The following is a 24,479-nucleotide window of genomic DNA, read 5'->3' as shown; positions in this document are numbered from 1 at the left end:
ATATCAGTGCATTTTTCTTTTTTGATGCATTATAGCACTACCCAAGCCTTTATGATATAGAGGGGCTCCTTAGGAGGAAAGAAGCCTTTGAATTCTCTTACCTATCAAAGGTCAAGTGCACGTAGGAAGGAGAGAGGTGGGGCAAAATGGGGGTCACTTAAACTGATTTCCATTCTTTTGTTTAGAAAACTATAGTGTCAAAGTGGCCTAGGCCTGGATTCTAGCCATACCCCTGTTGTTGACAAGCTGTTAAGAACTGAACTTGTTAAGAACTTGGTTTCCTCAACTGTAAAAGGGGGGGCTTTTAGTTGCATTTAATTCATTCAACAGATACTTGTTGAGTAGCTGGTATGTGTCAGGTACTGTTCTAAGTGATTGGGCTATATCAGTGAATGAAACAGCCAAAGACCCTGTCTTCATGGGGTTTCCACTCTAGTTGCAGGTGGGAGGCAAATGACAAGCAATAAGCATAATAAATAAACAAGATGTTTATATTATGTTAGAGGATGACAAGTGCTATGGGACAGAGAAAACAGTAGAGTCAGGGGAGTTTTTGCGGTGCCAGCAAAGTTAGGGTTGGTGAGGGTTGCAATTCTACGTAATCTCTAAGATGCTTACTGGTTCTTAAAATCCATAATTCTATGGTGTTTTTTCATTTAATCATCATGATCATAGCAAATTTATGATATATATCTACAAAGAGACTTTAAACTTCATCATATCTATTAAAATATGCTTTGAAGTCTTGTGTTCTTTCTTCAGACTTTAAATTTCATCATGTCTACTAAGATATCCTTTGAGCATTATTTTCTCTTTTCTATCCTCATTTCAGGAAGATGTGTCTAATCTCCCTCTTTTCTTTTTCCCTGACTTTTTTGGTTCAGTCTCTATTGTGGTACTTCTTCCAGTCTAGTTTCGTGTTCACTAGGCTATGGGCCAGGGCAGATGTCAGGTTTGTTCATATTTATTAATTTCATGAATGAAATTTCTAGGCCTCCAGGCTTAATAGTCCATGACTTCATACTAACTGGTTGCCGGGATAGTGCTAACACCTAAAACCTTCCAGTGAGCAGAATACGCAGTAGTTAGGAACTACTCATTCATGTATCCACAAATTTTATACTGGTGAATGTGTGTTTGTATGTGTGTATTTTAAATGACATTTGAGGATAAGAAATACAAGTACTTTATAATCAGTGATAGTCCTTCATATTGTTTAGAGGCTGCAGAGGGCAGAAGACTACTTTTGGAAGTCAAAAGACCCAGTGGACCATCTGCCACATTTGCTCTTATTCATTCATTTTGTCATTTGTTTCTTTATCAAATATTATTGAGTATTAAGAGCTGTCAGTGGTTACTTTTCATAATATATGCATCAGAGTAGAATTATATTACTTTTGAAAATCTAATGGGGAGCATCACAATACAAATATTATTACTTCAAATCAAAATCAAATAGAAAAATACTGCACTGTTAGACACTGTTCAGAAGCGGATGACTTTGAAGAGCCTTATAGATTGCTAATCATCTATTCACTCTATGGGCTAGCTTACTTGACTCCAGTGAATAGTCAAATAGTGGTATGATTCAATCCAATTCCCACCAATTCCTATCATCTCATAATGTACCTGACTCAGTTACATATTATCTGTCTATACTTCTAGAAAATATATCTTAAATATGGAATGTCATTCCAAATGGGAAAGGACAGGGGCACCTGGGTGGCTCAGTCAGTCAAGCATTTGCCTTCAGCTCAGGTCATGATCCCAGCATCCTGGGATTGAACTCTGCATTGGGCTCCCGGCTCAGTAGAAAGCCTGCTTCTCTCTCTCGCCTCTGATGCTCCCCCTTGCTTGTGCTCTCTCTCTCCCTGTATGTCAAATAAATAAAGTCTTAAAAAATAAATGGGAAAGGACAAACAGGAAACTAGTATTGTTTTGCAGTGTCCAAATGGAAGCCTGTAAATTTGTTGTCTATCCAAAGATCAGATGTGGCAGGCAATTGGTAGAAGTCCAATTTTTAGCCACTTGTTAGAGAGGTGTGGCAAATATCAGAGACTTAGTTATAAGAGGACTAGGGTATAAGACACACATTGTATCTGTTAAGGTACCAGGTTAAAGCCAGGATTCCTAGTCTTTGGGAGACATGGTTATGAAGCAGAGACCTAGGTAATAAAAGGTTGGGGCTTCAAGGTCACAGTGGAACCAGTAGCTGAGTGAGCAAGCATTCTAGGACCTCTATACCTAGGATCAGGATCTGTCCCAGAGTCAGGGGCAGAATTAAGGTGACATGTGGGGGTTAAATATATTCAGTTTACTTGGCTGGAGGGATATCGATCAGAGTACTAGACATGCCATTATGCATCTAATATATAGATAAGGAAGAAGTTGATTATATGAAGCATAGTGGTTAATGATATACATCATACATGAGGACTTGCAACAAATCCAATCAATCAACAAAAATTTATTGGCCACCTAATATATGCCAGGCACTGGATACTCAGTGAGGAAGAAAATGTTGTTCTGAGATGGTCACTATATCTACTATATACCATAAATTATGGTACAATATATATAAGCTATTACAGAGATATGTATGAGCTATTATAAAGGTATGTACAATAGGACCAAGTAACTTTGGGGAATTAAAGAAAGCTATGAATTAGGAGGTATTGTTTGAAACAGATTTTGAATGATGAGTAGGGGTTATCTAGAATAGGAAGGTAAGGAAGATTTTTTTAGGGAACTAGAACAATATGTACAAATGCATGGAGTTAGAAAAGGGCCTATTGTGTCAGTTGAAGTAGAAACACAAAGCACATAGTGAGGAATGTTTAAAGGGATAAATGGAAATATAGTTTGGGCAAGATTATGAAGGGACTTGTATATTAAGAAGTTTAGAGTTTTTAGTTCCACAAGAGCTGATACTCTAGCACCATCAGCTATCATGAACTTCAAAAGTTACACTGGTCTAAGCACAATATACTAAAAAGTTTATTTTTTGCTCACATGCAATCCAAAGTTGTAGTTCTAATTGATATGTGACTCTCCTCCAAGTGTTGATTTAAGAACCCAAGTTCCCTTCTTCTTGATGCTCCATAATCTTTAACACATGACTGCCAACATTGCTGTGCTCTTTTGTATCAAACTGGCAGAAGGGCAAAGAGCAAGGAAAATGATTTATGGGAAGATAGATGTTGAGACCAGGCCTGGAAGTGACATGTGCACTTCTGCTCACATTCCACTGAGCAGAAGCAGTCATATAGCTGTGCCTAACTGCAGCAGAGGCTGGGAGATGTAGTCTGTGAGCCTAGGGGTAAAGGAAATGGTTTTAATGAATAGCCAGTTTCTACCTCTCTCTCTCTCTCTTTTTAGAGAAAGGGGGGTGAGGAGGGGCAGAGGGAGAGAAAGAATCTTAGAGCCCAACATGGGGCTCAATCTCATGATCCTGAAATCATGACCTGAGCCAAATGAAGAGTTGGATGCTTAACTAACTGAGCCACCCAGGCACTCCACTACCACTCTCTTACTGTGTTTCTAGTGCCTAACGTTTAATAGACACTCACTAAATATTTGCCAAATGAATAAATGAGCAGGGTTTTGTTTTGCTCTTTTATTTTTTACTGGCAGAGTTAGTGTTGTGAGTTTATTATTTTTTAATTACAAAGGAAACATAGTCTTCTTGTAAATATATAAATAAATAATTCAGAAATGTGTAATGTCAATACTTTTGTTAGGATAACTGGTGGATATGGAGCAGTTTGAAAAGTATTGGGAGAAATAGGTTAGGAGGCTGTTCTAGCAGCCCAAGAGAAAAATTTCTGACCCAGGGCACTAAGAATGAATATAGGAAAGGCTGAATGTGAGATCCATTCCCCAGGGAGCATTAACAGGACTTGATGGTAAATTTATTGTGTGAGGTTGAGGAAGAAAGAGGAGTGGAAGGTTATACTACACAGTCAAGCTCAGCAGTGGGATGGAGAATGCATTAATATTCTATTGTTGCTATAACATATTATGGCAAACTTGGCAGCTTAAAACAAGATCCATTTATTATCATCACAATTTTACAAGTTTAGACATCTAAGCAGTCTTAACGAGGCATTCTATTAAGGGTATCACAAGAGCAAAATCAAGATGGTGGCTGGCCTAAGATTTATCCTGAGGCTCTTGTATGGGGAGAATCAGCTTTGAAGTTCACTAAGGCAGTTGGCAAGAATTCAGTTCCTTCTTAATGTTTCCACATGTTCTCCTTCATTTTCTAGTCAGCAACATAGGTTGAGTGCTTCTATTGCTTTAAATTTCTCTAAACCCTCTTTTGTCTCATCTTTCTACTTCCTCTTCTGCTTTCAGGGCTCATGTCATTACATTGGGCCTACCCAGATCTAGGACCATCTCCTTTCCTTGAGATCGTCTGTAAAGTCCCTTTTGCCATGCAATGAAACATATCCAAAGGCATTACACCAGTGAGCAAATGTCATGGGGTCAAAATTTGGCTTACCACAGGGAATGTGCAGGTAACTGTGAGTTGACTCAGTTAACAGCCATTCTAGCCTCTCTGGAGTATGTTTCTCTGTACTGCAAAGGTGGGATCTTCTGCAGCTGAGGTTCTGCATATGATTTAAGTTCTGCGAATCAGATGTACTTACAGAAGACTTGACCTTGGGATAGAGGTAAGGGGGAGAGAGGAGTGTGTGAGACACCTATTTTGTCTGGTGAGAATTGGAGCACCACTGGCATGATTCTGATACTACAGCTGTCCTAGTGACTTCTCGATTCAGCAGGCACCTGTAACTTTAACCAGCCAACACTCTTGATTCTCCTTAATTGTTTTGTTAATACACAAATATCCTACTGAATGTCTCTATGCATGCTTGCTGATTGGCAGACCTTACTTACTTTAGTGGAGGCAAAGCTATCCTGTTTCTACAACTGAAGGAATGGCAAATCAGATGTTAAAGGGATTTGTCCAGGGTCACGCAGCAAAGTTCTCTCCGTTGTGTGAGTGAAGTGTGCTCTTTTTTTTTTAAGGATTTATTTATTTATTTATTTATTTATTTGGTAGAGACACAAGTAGGGAGAGAGGCAGGCAGAGAGGAGGAAGCAGGCTCCCCACTGAGCAGGAAACCTGTTGTGGCTTGATCCCAGGACCCTGAGATCAGTACCCTAGCCTAAGGCAGAGGCTTTAGCCCACTGAGCCACCCAGGCACCCCGTTCTTTTTGTTGTTGTTGCTGTTGTAGAAAATTAGGATCATTTCCCCCCAAATCTATAGATTTTTAGCCATGTTCTGGATTCTGACCCTGATCTTATAAGGAACTCAGCTGTTTTCAAAGAGCTTTCAAAGTTATCACTTCATTGAATGTCAGGAGTCATAACTGGGGACTCAAGGATTATGGAAGATGGGGGGAGGAGAATGTGAATATCCCTGCTGAAGTGATCAGTGAAAATCAGCTCTGAAGCCTGTAATGTGTAGTTTAAACTGATTGCAAAGAAAGCCTCACTTTGACTCTTAATCTCACAAAACAAACTGGGGGTTTCTGGGGGGAGGTGGGGTTGGGAGAGGGGGAGGGGTGTTATGGACATTGGGGAGGGTATGTGCTATGGTGAGTGCTGTGAAGTGTGTAAACCTGGCGATTCACAGACCTGTACCCCTGGGGATAAAAATACATTATATGTTTATAAAAAAATAAGAAATAAATAAATAATTAAAAAAAAAAGAAAGAAAGCCTCACTTCTCTACTCCTTGCCCAGAGACCATGTAATTTCTGGAAGACTGCTCCAGAAGCAAAGAACTCAGAATCCATAGACACAGCTGCATCTGCTGCCACAGGAGATAAATGAGGTGCTCTGGCAGGTCAGCCAGAAGACACAAGCTGGGCTGTCACATTCGTGCAGTGACAGATGCCTGTGCTCATGTAGTGTGAGAGAGAATTCTCTGGAGCTGGAAGAGACAAAGAAATGCAACGTTTTTATAATTTCTTTAAAAATGTGAAGGATGTTACAGGGCTGTTATGTAAAAGTTGCTGCTTTGTGAAGATAGGGAATTGTTTCTTTTAGGAAGGGACAACATGAATGGATAAAGGAGGTCTGAGTCTACTTCTGGCAAAGGTAAAAGTAACCTCAGGATGGGCTCACTTGACTAAGTTTGGATGTGGCTGGGGGCAGTGTGCTGGAAGTGTAAGGAAGAGGCTTAGGGAGTAAGGGCTGGTATTTTGCCTTGGGACTCTATCATGGTTCTGGACCTAAGGTGCAAGGTCTTGGAAGGAGTGTATCTGTTTTCTCATTCAGAACTATATTCATAACAATTAGAAAAATACATGCCGTATCTCATGGACTTAATGCATATTTGCAGATTGACCCATTGTAAATAATTACTGGAGCTAGATTGTGTAAAGAAGAGGTCAGCAAACTATTGTGGGCCAAATCTGGGCCACTGTCTGATTTTGAAATAAAGTTTTATTGGCACACAGCATGCTCTTTCACTTATGTATTTTCTGTGCACTGCAATGGCAGAGCTGAGAAGTCGTGACAGAGACCATATGACTCACAAAGCTGAAAATATTTACTATCTGGTCCTTTACAGGAAAAGTTTCTTGACCCCTGAAGTAAAGCCTCATTTTTTTTTTTTTTTTTGGTAAAACAACATTTAAGGACAGTTACTTCATAGCAGATGGGAAGAGATACCTTTATTTGGCTTAACATAGCCCTTCAGCTACCAGAATATTTCTTTGCTCTCATTTGAAGGAAAACTCTTCAAGACAGTTTTCTGTACTGTCTGTAATTCTTCTCCTTACATTTTCTTTTAAATCCACTCCACTGAAGATTTTACCCTCTTTGCAATTGCTCTTGTCAAGATCATCAGTGTTGTGAAATCTGTGGTCAAATTTGTTGTCATACCATTTGACTTAGCAACAGTATCTGACATGGGTGGCCACACTTGGAACATTTTCTTATCTTTGCTTCTGGGTCACCACATTTCTTCTGGTTTCACTGTTTGCTCCTTCTCGGTATACTTTGCTGGTTCTTCCTCAACTTATTGGCCTCTTAATGTTGAGTGCTCTAAGGTTCAGTTCTTGGCCTTCACTTAATCCATCTATCTTGCCTTGGTAATCCCATCTAATTTTATAACATTAAATATCATCTATAAAACCATGACTTTCAAGTTTCAGTCTTCAGCCTGGATCTCTCCTCTTATCGGTCTCTTAATGTTGAGTGTTCTAGGGTTCAGTTCTTGACCTCTACTTAGTCCATCTAAATTGTCTTGGTAATTCCATCTAGTTTCATAACATTAAGTACCATCTATACAACCATGACTTTCAAGTTTCAGTCTTTAGCCTGGATCTCTCCTCTTAATGGCCTTTTAATGTTGAGTGTCCTAGGTTCATTTTCTGACCTTCACTTATTCCATCAAAATTCCCTTGTAATTCCATCTAGTTTCATAACATTAAGTACCATCTATATAACCATGACTTTTAAAGTTTCAGTCGTTAGCCTGGATCTCTCCTCTGATCAATATATCTAACTTGACCTCTCTATTTGAACATCTCAAGTTCAACATATTCCAACAGAAACCAGATAATTCTTCCACAAACCTGCTCCTCCCACAGTCTTCTTTACCTCTGATGATGGAAACTTTCTTTTCCCAGTTCCTCAGGCTAAAATTCTCTGAACCATCCTTGACTCCTCTTGTTCACACTTCACATCCAATCCATAAGCAAATCCAGTAGACTGTACTTTATTTTTTTTTCTTTTTAAAGATACATTTATTGAAATATAATTCATATACTACTCAACTGTCCTTTAAATTATATATCTAGACTCCACCCCCTTCTAACCACTTCCTTGCTAAAGTCATAGTTACCACCGTGTCTCACCTGAATTAATGAGATAGCTTTTGTCTTCCTGCGGTCTCGTCATCCCCTTTATCTATTCGCAACATAACATAATATTCCTGTTAATTTAAATCACATAAAACCCTAAATAAGCCAAATAAAATTTAACTCATTACTCATTTTTTTTCATTTTTTTAAATTTTTATTTGTTTATTTTCTTTTTTTTTTGAGTAGAAAAATCCTTTAATTTTCTTTTTTTTTTCCATTTTATTTATTTTTTCAGCTTAACAATATTCATTCTTTTTGCACAACACCCAGTGCTCCATGCAAAACGTGCCCTCCCCATTACCCACCACCTGTTCCCCCAACCTCCCACCCCTGACCCTTCAAAACCCTCAGGTTGTTTTTCAGAGTCCATAGTCTCTTATGGTTCGCCTCCCCTCCCCAATGTCCATAGCCCGCTCCCCCTCTCCCAATCCCACCTCCCCCCAGCAACCCCCAGTTTGTTTTGTGAGATTAAGAGTCATTTATGGTTTGTCTCCCTCCCAATCCCATCTTGTTTCATTTATTCTTCTCCTATCCCCCTACCCCCCCCATGTTGCTTCTCCATGTCCTCATATCAGGGAGATCATATGATAGTTGTCGTTCTCCGATTGACTTATTTCACTAAGCATGATACGCTCTAGTTCCATCCACGTCGTCGCAAATGGCAAGATTTCATTTCTTTTGATAACAGTGTTCATTGTTTTTGCACCACACCCAGGGCTCCATGCAGTACGTGCCCTCCCTATTACCCACCACCTTGTTCCTCAACCTCCCACCCCCCCCGCCCCTTCAAAACCCTCTGGTTGTTTTTCAGAGTCCACAGTCTCTCATGGTTCATCTCCCCCTCCAGTTTCCCTCAACTCCCTCTCCTCTCCATCTCCCCATGTCCTCCATGTTCTTTGTTATGCTCCACAAATAAGTGAGACCATATGATACTTGACTCTCTCTGCTTGACTTATTTCGCTCAGCATAATTTCTTCCAGTCCCATCCATGTTGCTACAAAAGTTGGGTATCATCCTTTCTGATGGAGGCATAATACTCCATCGTGTATATGGACCACATCTTCCTTATCCATTCATCCATTGAAGGGCATCTTGGTTCTTTCCACAGTTTGGCGACCGTAGCCATTGCTGCAATAAACATTGGGGTACAGATGGCCCTTCTTTTCACTACATCTGTATCTTTGGGGTAAATACCCAGCAGTGCAATTGCAGGGTCATAGGGGAGCTCTATTTTTAATTTCTTGAGGCATCTCCACATTGTTCTCCAAAGTGGCTGCACTAACTTGCATTCCCACCAACAGTGTAAGAGGGTTCCCCTTTCTCCACATCCTCTCCAATACACGTTGTTTCCTGTCTTGCTAATTTTGGCCATTCTAACTGGTGTCAGGTGGTATCTCAATGTGGTTTTAATTTGAATATCCCCAATGGCTAGTGATGATGAACATTTTTTCATGTGTCTGATAGCCATTTGTATGTCTTCGTTGGAGAAGTGTCTGTTCATATCTTCTGCCCATTTTTTGATATGATTATCTGTTTTGTGTGTGTTGAGTTTGAGAAGTTCTTTATAGATCCTGGATATCAACCTTTTGTCTGTACTGTCATTTGCAAATATCTTCTCCCATTCCGTGGGTCGCCTTTTTGTTTTGTTGACTGTTTCCTTTGCTGTGCAGAAGCTTTTGATCTTGATGAAGTCCCAAAAGTTCATTTTCGCTTTTGTTTCCTTGGCCTTTGGAGACATATCTTGAAAGAAGTTGCTGTGGCTGATATCAAAGCGGTTACTGCCTATGTTCTCCTCTAGGATTCTGATGTATTCCTGCCTCACGTTGAGGCCTTTTATCCATTTCGAGTTTATCTTTGTGTACGGTGTAAGAGAATGGTCGAGTTTCATTCTTCTACATATCATCCTCAATGGGAAAAAGCTTGCAGCCTTCCCGTTGAGATCAGGAACAAGACAAGGATGCCCACTCTCACCACTCTTGTTCAACATAGTATTAGAAGTTCTAGCAACAGCAATCAGACAACAAAGAGAAATAAAAGGTATCCAAATTGGCAAGGAAGAAGTCAAACTCTCTCTCTTTGCAGATGACATGATTCTTTATATGGAAAACCCCAAAGACTCCACCCCCAAACTACTAGAACTCATACAGCAATTCAGTAACGTGGCTGGATACAAAGTCAATGTACAGAAATCAGTGGCTTTCTTTCTTTTTTTTTTTTTTTTAAGATTTTATCCATCTATTCGACAGACAGAGACCACAAGCAGGCAGAGAGAGGCAGGCAGAGAGAAGGGAAGCAGGCTCCCTGATGAGCAGAGAGCCTGACGCAGGGCTCGATCCCAGGACCCTGAGATCACGACCCGAGCCGAAGGCAGAGGGTCAACCCACTGTGCCACCCAGGCGCCCCAAATCAGTGGCTTTCTTATACACTAAGAATGAAAATACAGAAAGGGAAATTAGAGAATCGATTCCATTTACTATAGTACCAAGAACCATAAGATACCTGGGAATAAACCTAACCAAAGAGGTAAAGGACCTATACTTGAGGAACTACAGAACACTCATGAAAGAAATTGAAGAAGACACAAAAAGATGGAAGACTGTTCCATGCTCTTGGATTGGAAGAATAAACATTGTTAAAATGTCTATACTGCCTAGAGCAATCTATACTTTTAATGCCATTCCGATCAAAATTCCTCCGGTATTTTTCAAAGAACTAGAGCAAATAATCCTAAAATTTGTATGGAATCAGAAGAGACCCCGAATTGCTAAGGAAATGTTGAAAAACAGCTGAGGTCGAAGAGGTTGCTGCCTGCATTCTCCTCAAGGATTTTGATGGATTCCTTTCTCACATTGAGGTCCTTCATCCATTTGGAGTCTATTTTCGTGTGTGGTGTAAGGAAGTGGTCCAATTTCATTTTTCTGCATGTGGCTGTCCAATTTTCCCAGCAAAATTTATTGAAGAGGCTGTCTTTTTTCCATTGGACATTCTTTCCTGCTTTGTCGAAGATTAGTTGACCATAGAGTTGAGGGTCGATTTCTGGGCTCTCTATTCTGTTCCACTGATCTATGTGTCTGTTTTTGTGCCAGTACCATGCTGTCTTGATGATGACAGCTTTGTAATAGAGCTTGACGTCCGGAATTGTGATGCCACCAACTTTAAAGAAAACTGGAGGCTTCACGTTACCTGATTTCAAGCTTTACTACAAAGCTGTGATCACCAAGACAGTGTGGTACTGGCCTAAAAACAGACACATAGACCAGTGGAAGAGAGTGGAGAGCCCAGATATGGACCCTCAACTCTATGGTGAAATAATCTTCGACAAAACAGGAAAAAATATTCAATGGAAAAAAGACAGTCTCTTCAATAAATGGTGCTGGGAAAACTGGACAGCGATATGTAGAAGAATGAAACTCGACCATTCTCATTACTCATTATTTTAAATCCCTAACTACTCTGCTCAAAACTCTACAATGGTTCCCTTGTCTTTGAGAGTAAAAGCCAAAATCCGTACAATAGCCTTCATAGACCTACATGATCTGGCCCTCTTTTTTTTTTTAAGATTTTATTTATTTATTTGACAGATAGAGATCACAAGTAGGCAGAGAGGCAGGTAGAGAGAGAGAGAGAGGAGGAGGAAGCAGGCTCCCTGCTGAGCAGAGAGCTCGATGCGGGACTCGATCCCAGGACCCTGAGATCATGACCTGAGCCGAAGGCAGAGGCTTTAACCCACTGAGCCACCCAGGCGCCCCCATGATCTGGCCCTCTTATCTCTCTGTCCTTACATGCCACCACTTTGGCAGTCATGAAAATGCACTTCAGAGATCTCCTACTGCAGAGAGAAGAATATAGAGATAGTTCCAGCTGCTATGCTCTGAAATCCATTACTAAATTTATGCCAAGGCCATGCTTCTCATGTTTGTTCTCTGTTAATGACTGAGCATGGCCAAGATACTGAGGCAGGTCCATTCTTAGAAGATGCAGGATTCTTGTAATGAAAGCCTTTGGCAAGAAGATTCATTGTTAGCCTCGTTAGAATTTTCCTAGAATCAGACTGAACTCTTACACTCTTCCTACCTCTCTTTCTTTACCTCTCTCCTTTACAATGTTCAGACCTGTGTCATGGTCGGAGGTCCTCCCTACCTCATCTAGCTGCTTTTTTCTTTTCCCTCACAGGTGTTTTCTGCATCTGATAAGGTTCAAAATTATGTAAAATCATGGCATATAATTTGTTGTTTTCATGAAGTCTTTGACTAATTTGACATTTGTTGGTTATTTCTAATGATGTGAACAGTGGGTTCCAAAATTCTTTTTTCATGCTGAAGTTCTTTGACTGTATTGAGCTAAGGGTATGATTATTTCATATTAGGCAAGAAATATAAATAAGTCCTCACCCCAAAACCCCAGAGACCCCAAACCCTTCCTTTTTGATAAGTAACTCCATTAAATGAATCTTTCTAAATTAGGAAAAGGTTGCTTCAACTTGTATTGTTGTTTGTGTGACACTTCTAATGAGTGAAATAACTTCAACTTAACAATGTAGGGTTGAAGAATTACTGTGTTTATAACTGCGGATGAAGTGTCAGTGTTGAAACTGATGTCAAATTTTATTCAATATGCAAAATCAAAATAAATGAATTAGATTCTTTTGAAGCTTTGAAGAACTATTTAATAAAGACAACCACTGAGGAATATGAAATTTTATCAAGTGGCATTGTTAAACATCTAAGAGTGTTTAAAGATGTTTGAAAAAAAATTCGCTGTTAAACAATGAAGATTCAGACTGGTTGAGGACCTATTCATTGACTTTCTTCAAAGAAAACCATTTGTAATTAGAGATTCTGAGTTATTGTTAGATATTGTTGATGAGTCACCTTCAAAACAATTGTCTACCACTCTTTTTTTCTAGCTTCTGGATCAATTTAATAGAAAACTATCCTGGATGGCAAAGCAGGCTATACAAATAAAGAAAGCATCAGAAGTAGTAACTTATGTAACTACTCATCCTTGTGAATTAAAGCTTTCTTTTTTCTTTAAAATGAAAACAAAATATACTGGATGCTCAGGCTGATTTAGTTATCATTTGTAATCTCAACTTCACAGTTATATTTATTGAAAAAGCTTTATTTTTACACTTAGAATAAGTGAATATTTTCATATAGTAAAATCTAGTGTTGACTTTCTTTCCATGATTTTTATACCTTCTTAGAAGGAATCTTTTCATCCCAATATATATAACTCTTCAGCCATATTTACTTTTGATACTTTTTCTGATTTCCTTTTTTCATTTGTATGGAGAATCTATTAATATTTGAATATGCATTTTGAAACTGACACTGTCCTGAATTCCCTTGTATATTTTAGTCATGATTAGGTAAAAATTATATATAAAATATAGTATGGAAACTAAAAATACTATAATTATTTTAGATGATGGGATTATGGGAAGCTTTCTTATTTATTAGGAAACTTTTTAAGAATGATTACATCTTCCCTAAAAGGGGGGAAAAGGCAGGAATTTATGGATCCAGGCTCAAGCCCTGGTTCTACCCTTTTCTAGCTGGGTGACTTTGGCAAGTCCCCTCTCAATTTCCCCATCCCGGAAGATGAAGTCATTTGAGCAAATGACCCCTAAGGTCTCTGGTAACTCTAGTATTCTGGATTGTGCATTTTGACTGAACAGATCTTATTAATAACTTGTCAGTTCAGATAAAAACAGAAAGCTGTTTTGTAGTTCTTGTAGACATGTTTTTAAAATGTCTTTTGAAGTTTTAAACAAGGAAGTGATAATCCCCAGTTTTGCTTCTAACATGGGTCATTATAAACCAGACATTGGAAAAGGTAACTCTAATGATGTGATTGGTTATTTGATGTTTTCTGGGAATATTAACCATACTGCAGAATTCACATAGTTGTTACAGTTTGTGGGATGTGCTCTGGAGAAATAGGGCTGAGCAAGCATGGGGACCAAAATACATGTGTTTCTACCCACGCTATCCTTAGTAGTGGTTCACAGGCCTTCGACGTGAGTGTTCGTTCTGTTTACTCAAAGTACATTATCTTCCAGTTCTCCGAGTTCTCATCTGTCACTGGTCACTATGTCTACTCACTTCTTTAGTTAAAATGTACCAAAGTGAAGTTGTCAAAAACACTACAGTGCTTTTACAGTGATTGGATTTTCTGCTCTGAGTTGGAAACATAAGACATATATTAAATGGAACATGCCAGAATGTTAAGGCAGTATGAGGGACACCATCTGTCACAATATTTTTCTAGTGAATTTTAAGTGAGCAAAGGATGAAAAATATGTTTCCTTAGTCCTTGTATCTTCACTGAGGAAAGCTATTAAAGCAGGACCTGTGCTGATTGCCATTCCCTTATCTGTCTACCTAAGTTACCAGCATTTAAATGAGGTTATGAATCATGTAGGAAGGGAAAGGAGCTTTGGAGGAGGAAGGATGTTGGAGAATGATAGAATTCTTTGCCGACTGTTTTAGTTTCCTATTGCTGCTGTAACAAATTGCCGTAAACTTAGTGGTTAAATAACACAAATTTATATTATAGTTCTTTAGGGTAAAAATCTGAAATGGGTCTCACTGGGCTTAATTTAAGTGATCACAGTGCTGCATTTTTTTTTAGAGGCTATAGGGAAGAATCTGTTTCCTTGCCTTTGTGGCTTCTAGAGGCCACCTACATTCTTTGGTTCATGGCTCCTTTATCCATCTTCAAAACCAACAAGTTTGCAACTAACAGAAAGGAATTGTTTAAATATATAACAGGTGACAAGTAGAACCAGAAAAAAAATTGTTAGATGAAGATGAACTATAGTGGTGAGTAATGCTTTATATGTAATAAGCTTAGCACAACTTATATCTCATAGGTCCATTTCAAAAGTGTTTGGCCAGGTCAGCATTCATTTTGTTGATTGAAATATAATGGATATGTAAGCTTTGCACAGTGGCAGTATCATAGCCAAAGAGGTTTATCCAAGGCGTGATTATTGCTAATTGAAATATAATGGATATGTAACATTGTGTAAGTTTAAGGTGTACAGTATTTTGATTTATACTTACACATTGAAATATGATTACCACTATGATGTTAGTTAACATCTCTGTCTTGTCACATAGTTGCCATTTGATTTTTGTGGTGAAAACATTTAAGACCCACTCTCTTAGCAACTTTGAAGTATATAATACAGTATTATTGATTACAGTCACAGTGCTGTGCATTAGATGTCCAGAACTTATTCATCTTCTAATTGCAAGTTTGTACCCTTTGACCAATATTTCTGCAATTTCCTTGACTCCCAGTCCCTGGTAACCAGTGTTCTACTTGGTTTCTACAAATCCGACCTTTTTAGATTCCACATATAAGTGAGATCATACAGCATTTGTCTTTCTCTGTCCAGCTTCTTTCACATAGCATAATGCTCTCAAGGTCTATCCATGTTGCTGCAAATGGAAGGATTCCTTTATTCTCCATGGATGAATAATATTTCACTGCCTATATATATATACACCACATCTTTATGTATTCATTCATTGATGGGCACTTAGGTTTTTCCATGTCTTGGTTATTGTGGATAATGCTGTAATAAACATGGGAGGGCAGATATCTTTTTTTTTTTAAGTTTTCAATTCTAATTCCAGTATAATTAACATATGGTGTTATATTAGTTTCAGGTGTACAATACAGTGATTCAATACTTCCATACATCCCCTGTGTTTATCACAATAAGAGCAGTCCTTTATCTCCACCACCAGTTTCACCCATCCTCCCACCCGTCCTCCCTTCTGGTAACCATCAGTGTGTTCTCTGTAGTTAAAAGTCTTAATTCTTGGTTTATCTCTCTTTTCCTTTATCTGTTTTCTTTCTTAAATTCCACATCTGAGTGAAATCATATGGTATTTGTCTTTCTCTGAATGACTTATTTTGCTTAGCATTATACTCTTTAGCTTCATTCATGTTGTTGCAAATGGCAAAATTTCATTCATTTTAATGGCTGAATAGTATTTCATTGTACTATCTCCTTTACCCATTCATCTATTGATAGACACTTGGGCTGCTTCCATATTTTGGCTATTGTACATAATGCTGCTATAAACAGAGGGATGCATATAGGGGTTCATGCCAGATATCTTTTTGATATCCTGTTTTCATTTCCTTTGGATATATACCCAGAAGTGGGATTGTTGGATCATATGGTAGATCTGGTTTTTTTTGAGAAACCTCCATACTGTTTTCTGTAGTGGCTGTACCACTTTATATTCCCACCAAAAGTACACAAGGGTTTCTTTTTCCTACACATGTGCAATACTTATTATCTCTTGTCCTCTTGATGATAGCCATTCAGATAGGTGTGAGGTAATATAACATGAGCATTCATTTTTGAGTTTTTCCTGGGCTATGAGTGTAAGTGACTAATAAAATGCTGTTGATCTCATCTTTTCAGAATCAAGTGTCATATGTTTAACTCTAGTGCAGGGTCTCTTCTTCCTCAATGGGGTGAAGAGGAGTTAACAAAAACAGTCTGCAGAGAAACTGAATTTATTTTATGATGGTTTTTCTGAAGCATTGGGGATCATGCATCCTATACAAATGTTACAAAAGTTAAGAATCCTATGCCCAGAAAGAATGAGCTGGTGATCAAAACTCGTACATTTTAGATAGAATATCATGGACTCAGGGATTCTCTGATGCACTCAGAATTACTGTCCTCATGAGTTCGAGTTTTTTCTATGACACAAAAAATTGGGTATCATTTTATTTTTTTGTAAAATTTAAAAAGTGAGTCAGTTTGATTCATTTTCTTTGTGAAATGTGCTTCTAGTAGCTTACATCCTATGATATTTTTGTAACAACGTTACTACATATATTACTGTACAGATGGACTCAATGTTAGATATGTAGAAACAACATTAGATATGTGGGAAGAATAGAGGTCTTGGAGCTCCTGTTATTCAATCAAAAGAATTATGTCTTATTTGTTTTGTGTAGTTGATTGGGTTTTGGCAATAGAGAGACCTGGACTCGAATCTTGATTTCTGTACAGCATATCCTTAGGCAATTTACTTAATATCTTTCAGTTTCAACTTTCTTGTGTAAAATGGAAACAACAACAACAATAATAATACTTTTCTTTTATGGTGTATGGGTATTAAAAGTGTTAATCAATGTTAAGCACCTGCTTTAGTACCCAGTATTAGTACGAGTATTACACTCTTACAGATGCAGAAACAGGTCTTGAAAGGTACTTGCCTGAATGTCACAATGCTAGTAACTTATCAAGGTCATAGAATTGATATGATCTAAGTGAAGTGACAGATGACTGGACACATATTTTTTTTTAAAGATTTTATTTATTGATTTGACAGGCAGAGATCACAAGTAGGCAGAGAGGTTGGCAGAGAGAGAAGGAAGCAGGCTCCCCGCAGAGCAGAGAGTCCGATGCGGGGCTCGATCTCAGGACCCTGGGATCATGACCTGAGCCGAAGGCAGCAGCTTAACCCACTGAGCCACCCAGGTGCCCCTGGACACATATTTTAATTAGATTAATCTTCAGGATGTGTGCAGTTTTCTACAGTTTCTATTAGCATATCAGTATCTATCAACAGAATGAAAACTTGGAGCAGGGAAATAGGGACATCATATTTGATGAAAAATAGAGGAACAGTTGTAGCTATAACATCTTGAGAATGCTCAAAGAGCAAAGATGGGGTTAGTCGAAACCCATTAGGAAATCTGAGTTGAGAACTTGCCTTCTAAGCTTCTGCCATGGTGTTATACCATAGAGGGCTCCTCTGCTGTGATTCAGCTATGCCTTCAAGGTATCTGCTATATTTCGGATGTATTTCGGAGTTTGCATACATTTTTGCATTTGAGTCCTATAACTAAAGAGATATATTAATCCCCATTTTACATACATTGAAATTGAGGCTTTCAGATGTTAAAGAACTTGTTCATAATCACCAGCTTTCCAACACAAGTAGGAAAGGCCAACATGCAATCCAGGACTGGCTGAGTGCTCTTACCTAAATTGGTTGGAGAGTAAGATGATAATTATATAATGATAAGAGTAGCTATTATAATTACCCTGTATTGAGTGTTTACTGTGTGCTAAGCACATCGCTAGCACTCTACATGAAATAGCTCATTTACTTCTCACCAGAATCAGAAGACATAGATGCTATTATTACTCACATAAGGAAGAGGAAATGGGTTCAAGAGGATAAGTCACTTCTTCAGCAAGGATCTCACAGCTAGGAAGTAATTTAGCTAGATTACAAACTCCAAGAATTAAATGTAGGTGAAAACACAGGTGATTTGAACTAGACTAGGAAGAAAACTTAAAAAATTTAAAAATAGGTTTTTTTTTTTAGTACCAGTGATTTAGAACAATGCAAATTTTACCCCCCTTTTAAGATAAACACCTGTAATAAATAAAGCTAAGGAAAATTTGCCATCTTAATCTTTTTTTTGCTAGGAAATGCTATAAGATAATTGGCTATAAATATACTTTATTTTTTAAATCTTTTTGTCATTAAATATAAGACCTACACCCAGAAACATAAAAATACAGAATCATGAATACTTATCAATCAAACATCGATGTAATCAATCAAGTTAAAAAAAAAAAACTGCCACCACCTAGTTGCCCTGAGAGGCACTTCTTCTGATATTGTACCTTCTTCCATATATGCATTCAGTATTTGAATTTCATGTCTATTGCTAATTTTTTTCTTACTTTTTGGAGCTCTTTATATTCTAGATATGAATCATTTACGTGTTGTAAATGTCTTTTTACACTCTATAGATTGTCTTTGTGTCTTTTGGTGCATGGACATTTTTAATTTTAAGGTGGTTTTATGGAAAAGTTCTATGGAACTTTGATATAAGTTAAACTTGAAAGAATTTATCAAGCACTTTATGCTTAATGCCTTTTGCGTTTCTCTTAAGAAATCTTTCTGTATATGATGATCTTCTGTATTATTCTGAAAAAGCTTTATACTTTTGTCTTTTCATGTGTAAGTCTATAACCCACTCAGAGTTGATTATGCATGGGGTGCATATTCACTTGAGTAAGCTGTTGTATCTCTTGATACTCAATTGTCCCAGCACCATTTACAGAAAAGATTATTCTTTCACCACCTTTATTGTAAACCCAGTATTATGTGTGTATACATATGATTCATTCCATATGATTATGTTCAGTTGTATGGATGTACCACAATGTGTTTGTCCTTTCACTCATTGAAGGGCTTGTGGGTGGTTCAAATTTTTGGATTATGTATGATGTTTCTATAAACATCCATGTACAGGATTTTGTGTGACCAAAACTTTTCATTTCTCAGGAGTGGCATTGCTGGGTGTTTGTCCTATGTAAGTATATGTTTAACATTATAAGAGACTGCCCAACATATTTTTTCAGAATGGCTATACCATTTTGCATTCCCACTAGCAATGTAGCAAAGTTTTGGTTTTTCTGCATCCTCACCAGCATTTGCTATTGCTTTTTAAAATGTATTATTAACCATTCTAATATATGTGTAGTGGTATCTCATTGAGGTTTTGTCTAACATTTCTCTAAAGATGAATGGTGTTGAGCATCTTTTTATGTGCTTATTTGCCATCTGTATATCTTCTTTGGTGAAGGGTCTGGTAAACCTTTAAACCTTTCTCCATGTTTATTTAAATTTTTTGTTATTGTTGCATTTTGAGGGTTTTAATACGTATCCTCAGTAGAACTTTCTTGTCACATATGTAACTAACAAATATTTCTTTCCAGTCTGTGGTTCATCTTTTTATTCTCTTAGCTGTGTTTCATGCAGAAAAGTTTTTTTTAATGTTGAATAAGTTCAATTTATCAGTGTTTTCTTTTATGCATCATGCATAAAATAATCATTTCACAAAGATTTTTCTTGGGAATTTTTCCATTTTCCATTTAAGCTGGTAATCCATTTTGAGTTAATTTTTGGATAAGGTGTGAGATAAAGGATGTGGTTCTTTTTTTCATACAGATATCCAATATTTACTGCAATATATTTGAAAAGACAACCCTTTCAGCATTGAATTAGGTCTATTTATATACTCTTTATTTTGAAATTTCTTTAGTATTCCATCAATATATCTCTGCTTTTTGGCTACATTTTTTGGTATTTTTTGATGGTTTTTATAGAAATTACAAGATTTCTATCTTTTTACAGTCTACTTAGAATTAATATTTTACTACTTTAAGTAAAACATAAAAGGTTCACAGTTATATAGATCCCTTTTGTCCTTCCCACTTTATATTAATGTTTTCATGTGTATTACCTTTATATACATTGAAAACTAGACAAAGTCAACTTTTGCTTTCAATAGTTATACACATTTAAAATAATTTAAAAGGAGCAAAAGAGTCTCTTATATTTACACAGACTAATCATTTTTGTTGCTATTCCTTCATTCCTGAATTTTCAGGTTTTCCACTGGTATCATTTCCTTTCAGACTGAAGAAGTCCCTTTAGCTCCAAAGCAGACCTCTTGGTGATGAATACTTAGTTTTCCTTCATCTGAGAATGTTTTTACTTCTCTTTAATTACTGAAAGACATTTTTTCTTGGTTACTGAATTCTGGGATAATAATTTTCTACTCTAAACATGAAGATGGTATTCCACTCTTTCCGGTGAAAATTTTCTCCATTTGAGTCTCTATTCCCCTATTTGTAATGTCACAGTTTTTCTCTGCCTGCCTTTAAAATGTCTTTGGTGTTTAGCAGTTATGAGACACATCACAGTTATAATGTGTCTCTGCATGGTTTTGTTGAGTTTATCCTGCTTTGAGTTAACTGAGCTTCATGAAAATCGATACTTATCTATCTCACCAAATTGAGGAAATTTTCAGGCATTGTTTCTTCAAATATTTCTTTTACACCTATTTCTCTCTCTTCTCATGGAACTCCAATGACATGAGTGCTAGTTCATTTGAGATATTTACAGAGGTTTTGAGCTTCTGGTTTTTTTTTTTTTTTCTTTAAACGTCTTTTTCAGTTTGAATGATTTCTATTGAAAGACAGAGATAAAAATTATTTCTATTGAAAGACAGAGATAAAAATTATTGAGGATTCCCTCTACATTGTTTGGACCAAAGATTCCATTTTTCTGTTTTTCTTTATTCCTGGTGAGAAAAATTGGATTTTCCCATAGTTTTAGCTACAGTTATACCGGGAGAGAGAGAGAAGAAAAACAAAACAAAACAGAAAAAAATGGGATTTTTCTCTTTTCTTCAATGGCTCCTTTTCTGAGTTTGGTGGCCAGGAAGACAAGGTTGAGCTTGGGATTTGTGCCAGTCTGCACACAGAATTATGAGATCTCTTCTCCAGCTCTAGGCTCCCCTCACATGACTTAGCTCCCCAGGCCCTTTTCCTGATTCTCTGACTGAAAAGACAGACATTCTCTCACATTTTTGGCTACCTCTTCCATGTCTAGGTCAATGACTGAACCATAATTCATGTCAAAGCCAGAAGATAAAAGAGGAAATAAATCTGAGAAAATCAATTCTGTGTCAGTTGCTTTCCTAAGTTTGAATCACCTCTTCAATCTGCCTGCTGTTTATTTTTAAGGACCCTCAGGTAGTTGTTTTGTATTTTGTCCAGAATGTTTAGTTGTAATCAGTAGGACAGATAGACAGTGAAGGGTTTACTCAATTTGGGCTGGCACTCTGAATCCTCCTGTTGTGATTTTGATTGGGCTCGTCTTAAATCTAGGTCATTCTGTGAAGAAATGTGGACATGTAAAACAAAAAATATATTGACTCTTCAAATCCTCGACTATAGTATATTTCTTCATTTATTTATATCTTCTAAATATCTTTAAATACATTTTATGACCTTCCTCATTAGAGATGTTGATCATGTTTTTGTTGGATTTATTCCTAGGTATTTGATTTTTTTATGTTATTATTCATGGTACTTTAAAAAAAAACTTTTTTTTTAAATTTTTTTTTATTTTTTCCATTTTATTTATTTTTTCAGCGTAATAGTATTCATTCTTTTTGCACAACACCCAGTGCTCCATGCAAAAAGTTCCCTCCCCATTACCCACCACCTGTTCCCCCACCCTCCCACCCCTGACCCTTCAAAACCCTCAGGTTGCCCCAACCTCCCACCCCTGACCCTTCAAAACCCTCAGGTTGTTTTTCAGAGTCCATAGTCTCTTATGGTTCGCCTCCCCTTCCAAATTTTTTTTTTTAATAAACATATAATGTATTTTTATCCCCAGGGGTACAGGTCTGTGAATCGCCAGGTTTACACACTCCACAGCACTCACGATAGCACATACCCTCCCCAATGGCCATAAGACCCTCTCCCTCTCCCAACCCCACCTCCCCCCAGCAACCCCCAGTTTGTTTTGTGAGATTAAGAGTCATTTATGGTTTGTCTCCCTCCCAATCCCATCTTGTATCATTTATTCTTCTCCTATCCCCCTACCCCCCCATGTTGCTTCTCCATGTCCTCATATCAGGGAGATCATATGATAGTTGTCTTTCTCCGATTGACTTATTTCACTAAGCATGATACGCTCTAGTTCCATACACGTCGTCGCAAATTATTATTGCTTATATAGAGAAATTCCCTTGATTATTTTATATTGACATTTTTACAGGAAAATTGCTAAACTGTTATTTTTTAATGACTCAATGTTGAAATTTATCCAGTGCTTTTTCTGCATCTATCCACATGATACCTTTTGTTTTTTCTTCTCTAACCTACCAATGTGGTGAATTATTTATTTTTTTGATTATTCAATATTAAACCAAACTTAGAATCCTAAAATAAACCTGACTTGAGCAAAATGTGTATTTTTTTTCATTTACTTTTGAATATGGTTTACCACAATTTTGCTTAGGACTATATATGTCTACCCATTAGTAAGAGTGGCTTATAATTTTTCTTTTCCAAATCATCTTTTTAGGTTTACATATCAAAGTTATGTTAACCTCATAAAATGAGTCGGGGAGTGTACACTATTTTTACATTTTCTGGATCAGTCATTTCAGTTTGGAATTTTTCTTTTGCTAAAAATTAACCGAACTTGAAAGTTGACAAAGAAGGTAATTTGTCTCACTATTTGCATGTGTGTATGTATATGGGTGTGTGTGCATACATGTACATGCATGAGGGGTAGCTATAGGACTGTTCATATATTCTGTTTCTTCTTGAGGCCATTCTGGTAGGTTAAAATCTTTTTTTTTTTTAAGTGGTCAAGAACAACTGCTACATTTTAATATGTTGAAGCTATTTTAAAATCCCATTGGTCCAACTGACTTTCTATTAATTAATTAATTAATTTTTTCAGCGTAACAGTATTCATTGTTTTTGCACAACACCCAGTGCTCCATGCAATACGTGCAGGAACTTGCCTATTTTGTCCACATTTTCAAATTTTTTAGAATATAATTTTTTTAATTTATTATTTTTCATGTCTTATTTGTAGTCATTGTCCCTTTTTCATTTCTTACATTTAATAAATGCTTTATCTTTTAATCACTCTCACCATAAGATTATACATTTTTTTCCATTTTTTAAGAACCAACGTTTGGGTTTTGATTCTCTGTATTTTTTTTAAAGATTTATTTATTTGACAGAGAGAGATCACGAGTAAGCAGAGAGGCAGGCAGAGAGAGAGGAGGAAGCAGGCTCCCCGCTGAGCAGAGAGCCTGATGTGGGGCTTGATCCCAGGACCCTGAGATCATGACCTGAGCCGAAGGCAGAGGCTTAACCCACTGAGCCACCCAGGTGCCCCAGATTCTCTGTATTTTTATGTTTGTTTTCTATGTTATTATTTCCTTGCTTCCATTAATTTAGGGGATTTATTTTACCCTTTCTTTCATCTTAACTTCATTTATTTTTAAATTATCTTCTTTTCTGACATATGCTGTTAAGTGTATAGTTTTTTTCCCCTGAGTACTGATGTAGTTGCATTTAGTCTTTTTTTAAGAAGATTTTATTTGTCAGAGAGAGAGAGAAAGAGCACAAGTTGGGGGGAGGTGCCGCAGAAAAGGAAGAAACAGGCTCCCTGCCAAGCAAGAAGCCCAATACGGGACTCCAACCCAGGACCCTGGGCTCATGACCCAAATCGAAAGCAGATGCTCAAATGACTGAGCCACCCAGGTGTCCCTGCATTTAGTCTTGATCTGTAGTATTGTTATTACAGTTTAGTTAAAAAAATTTAAATTTCCATTATCATTTATTCTTCACGGATTATTTGAAAGAGTATTTCTTAATATTTAAACATATGGGAATTTCTTCTATTTTTTTTCAGTTGAATTCTCTCTTGGTCATCCTGTGGTCACAGAATATACTCTAAGATTTCAGTGCTCCAAAATGTTCTGAGACTTGATTTATGGCCCACAATATCACAGTATTTTTGGTAAATATTCTATATTTTCTTTAAGTGATGTATTTTTTCCAGTTTTTTGTACAGTGATCTAAGTATTTCTGCTAGGTCAATGTTGTTTATGAGGTTGTTAATATGTTTGTGTTCTTATTAATCATTCTGTCCATTCCTGTGAGTTATGTGTTAAAATATTCCAATGTAATTGTGATCTGTCTAGTA

At 37.2% G+C, this 24,479-nt stretch overlaps 1 pseudogene; it reads left to right on the top strand.

Moving 5' to 3' along the window:
• Positions 1-14,827: 14,827 nt before the first annotated feature.
• LOC123935626 lies at positions 14,828-14,957 on the top strand (annotated as a pseudogene).
• Positions 14,958-24,479: the final 9,522 nt, after the last annotated feature.

This window comes from Meles meles, chromosome X, assembly GCF_922984935.1.
Source record: "Meles meles chromosome X, mMelMel3.1 paternal haplotype, whole genome shotgun sequence".
NCBI lineage: Eukaryota > Metazoa > Chordata > Mammalia > Carnivora > Mustelidae > Meles > Meles meles.
The sequence above is the reverse complement of the archived record's forward strand: the minus strand, read 5'-3'. Positions and strand labels throughout refer to the sequence as shown.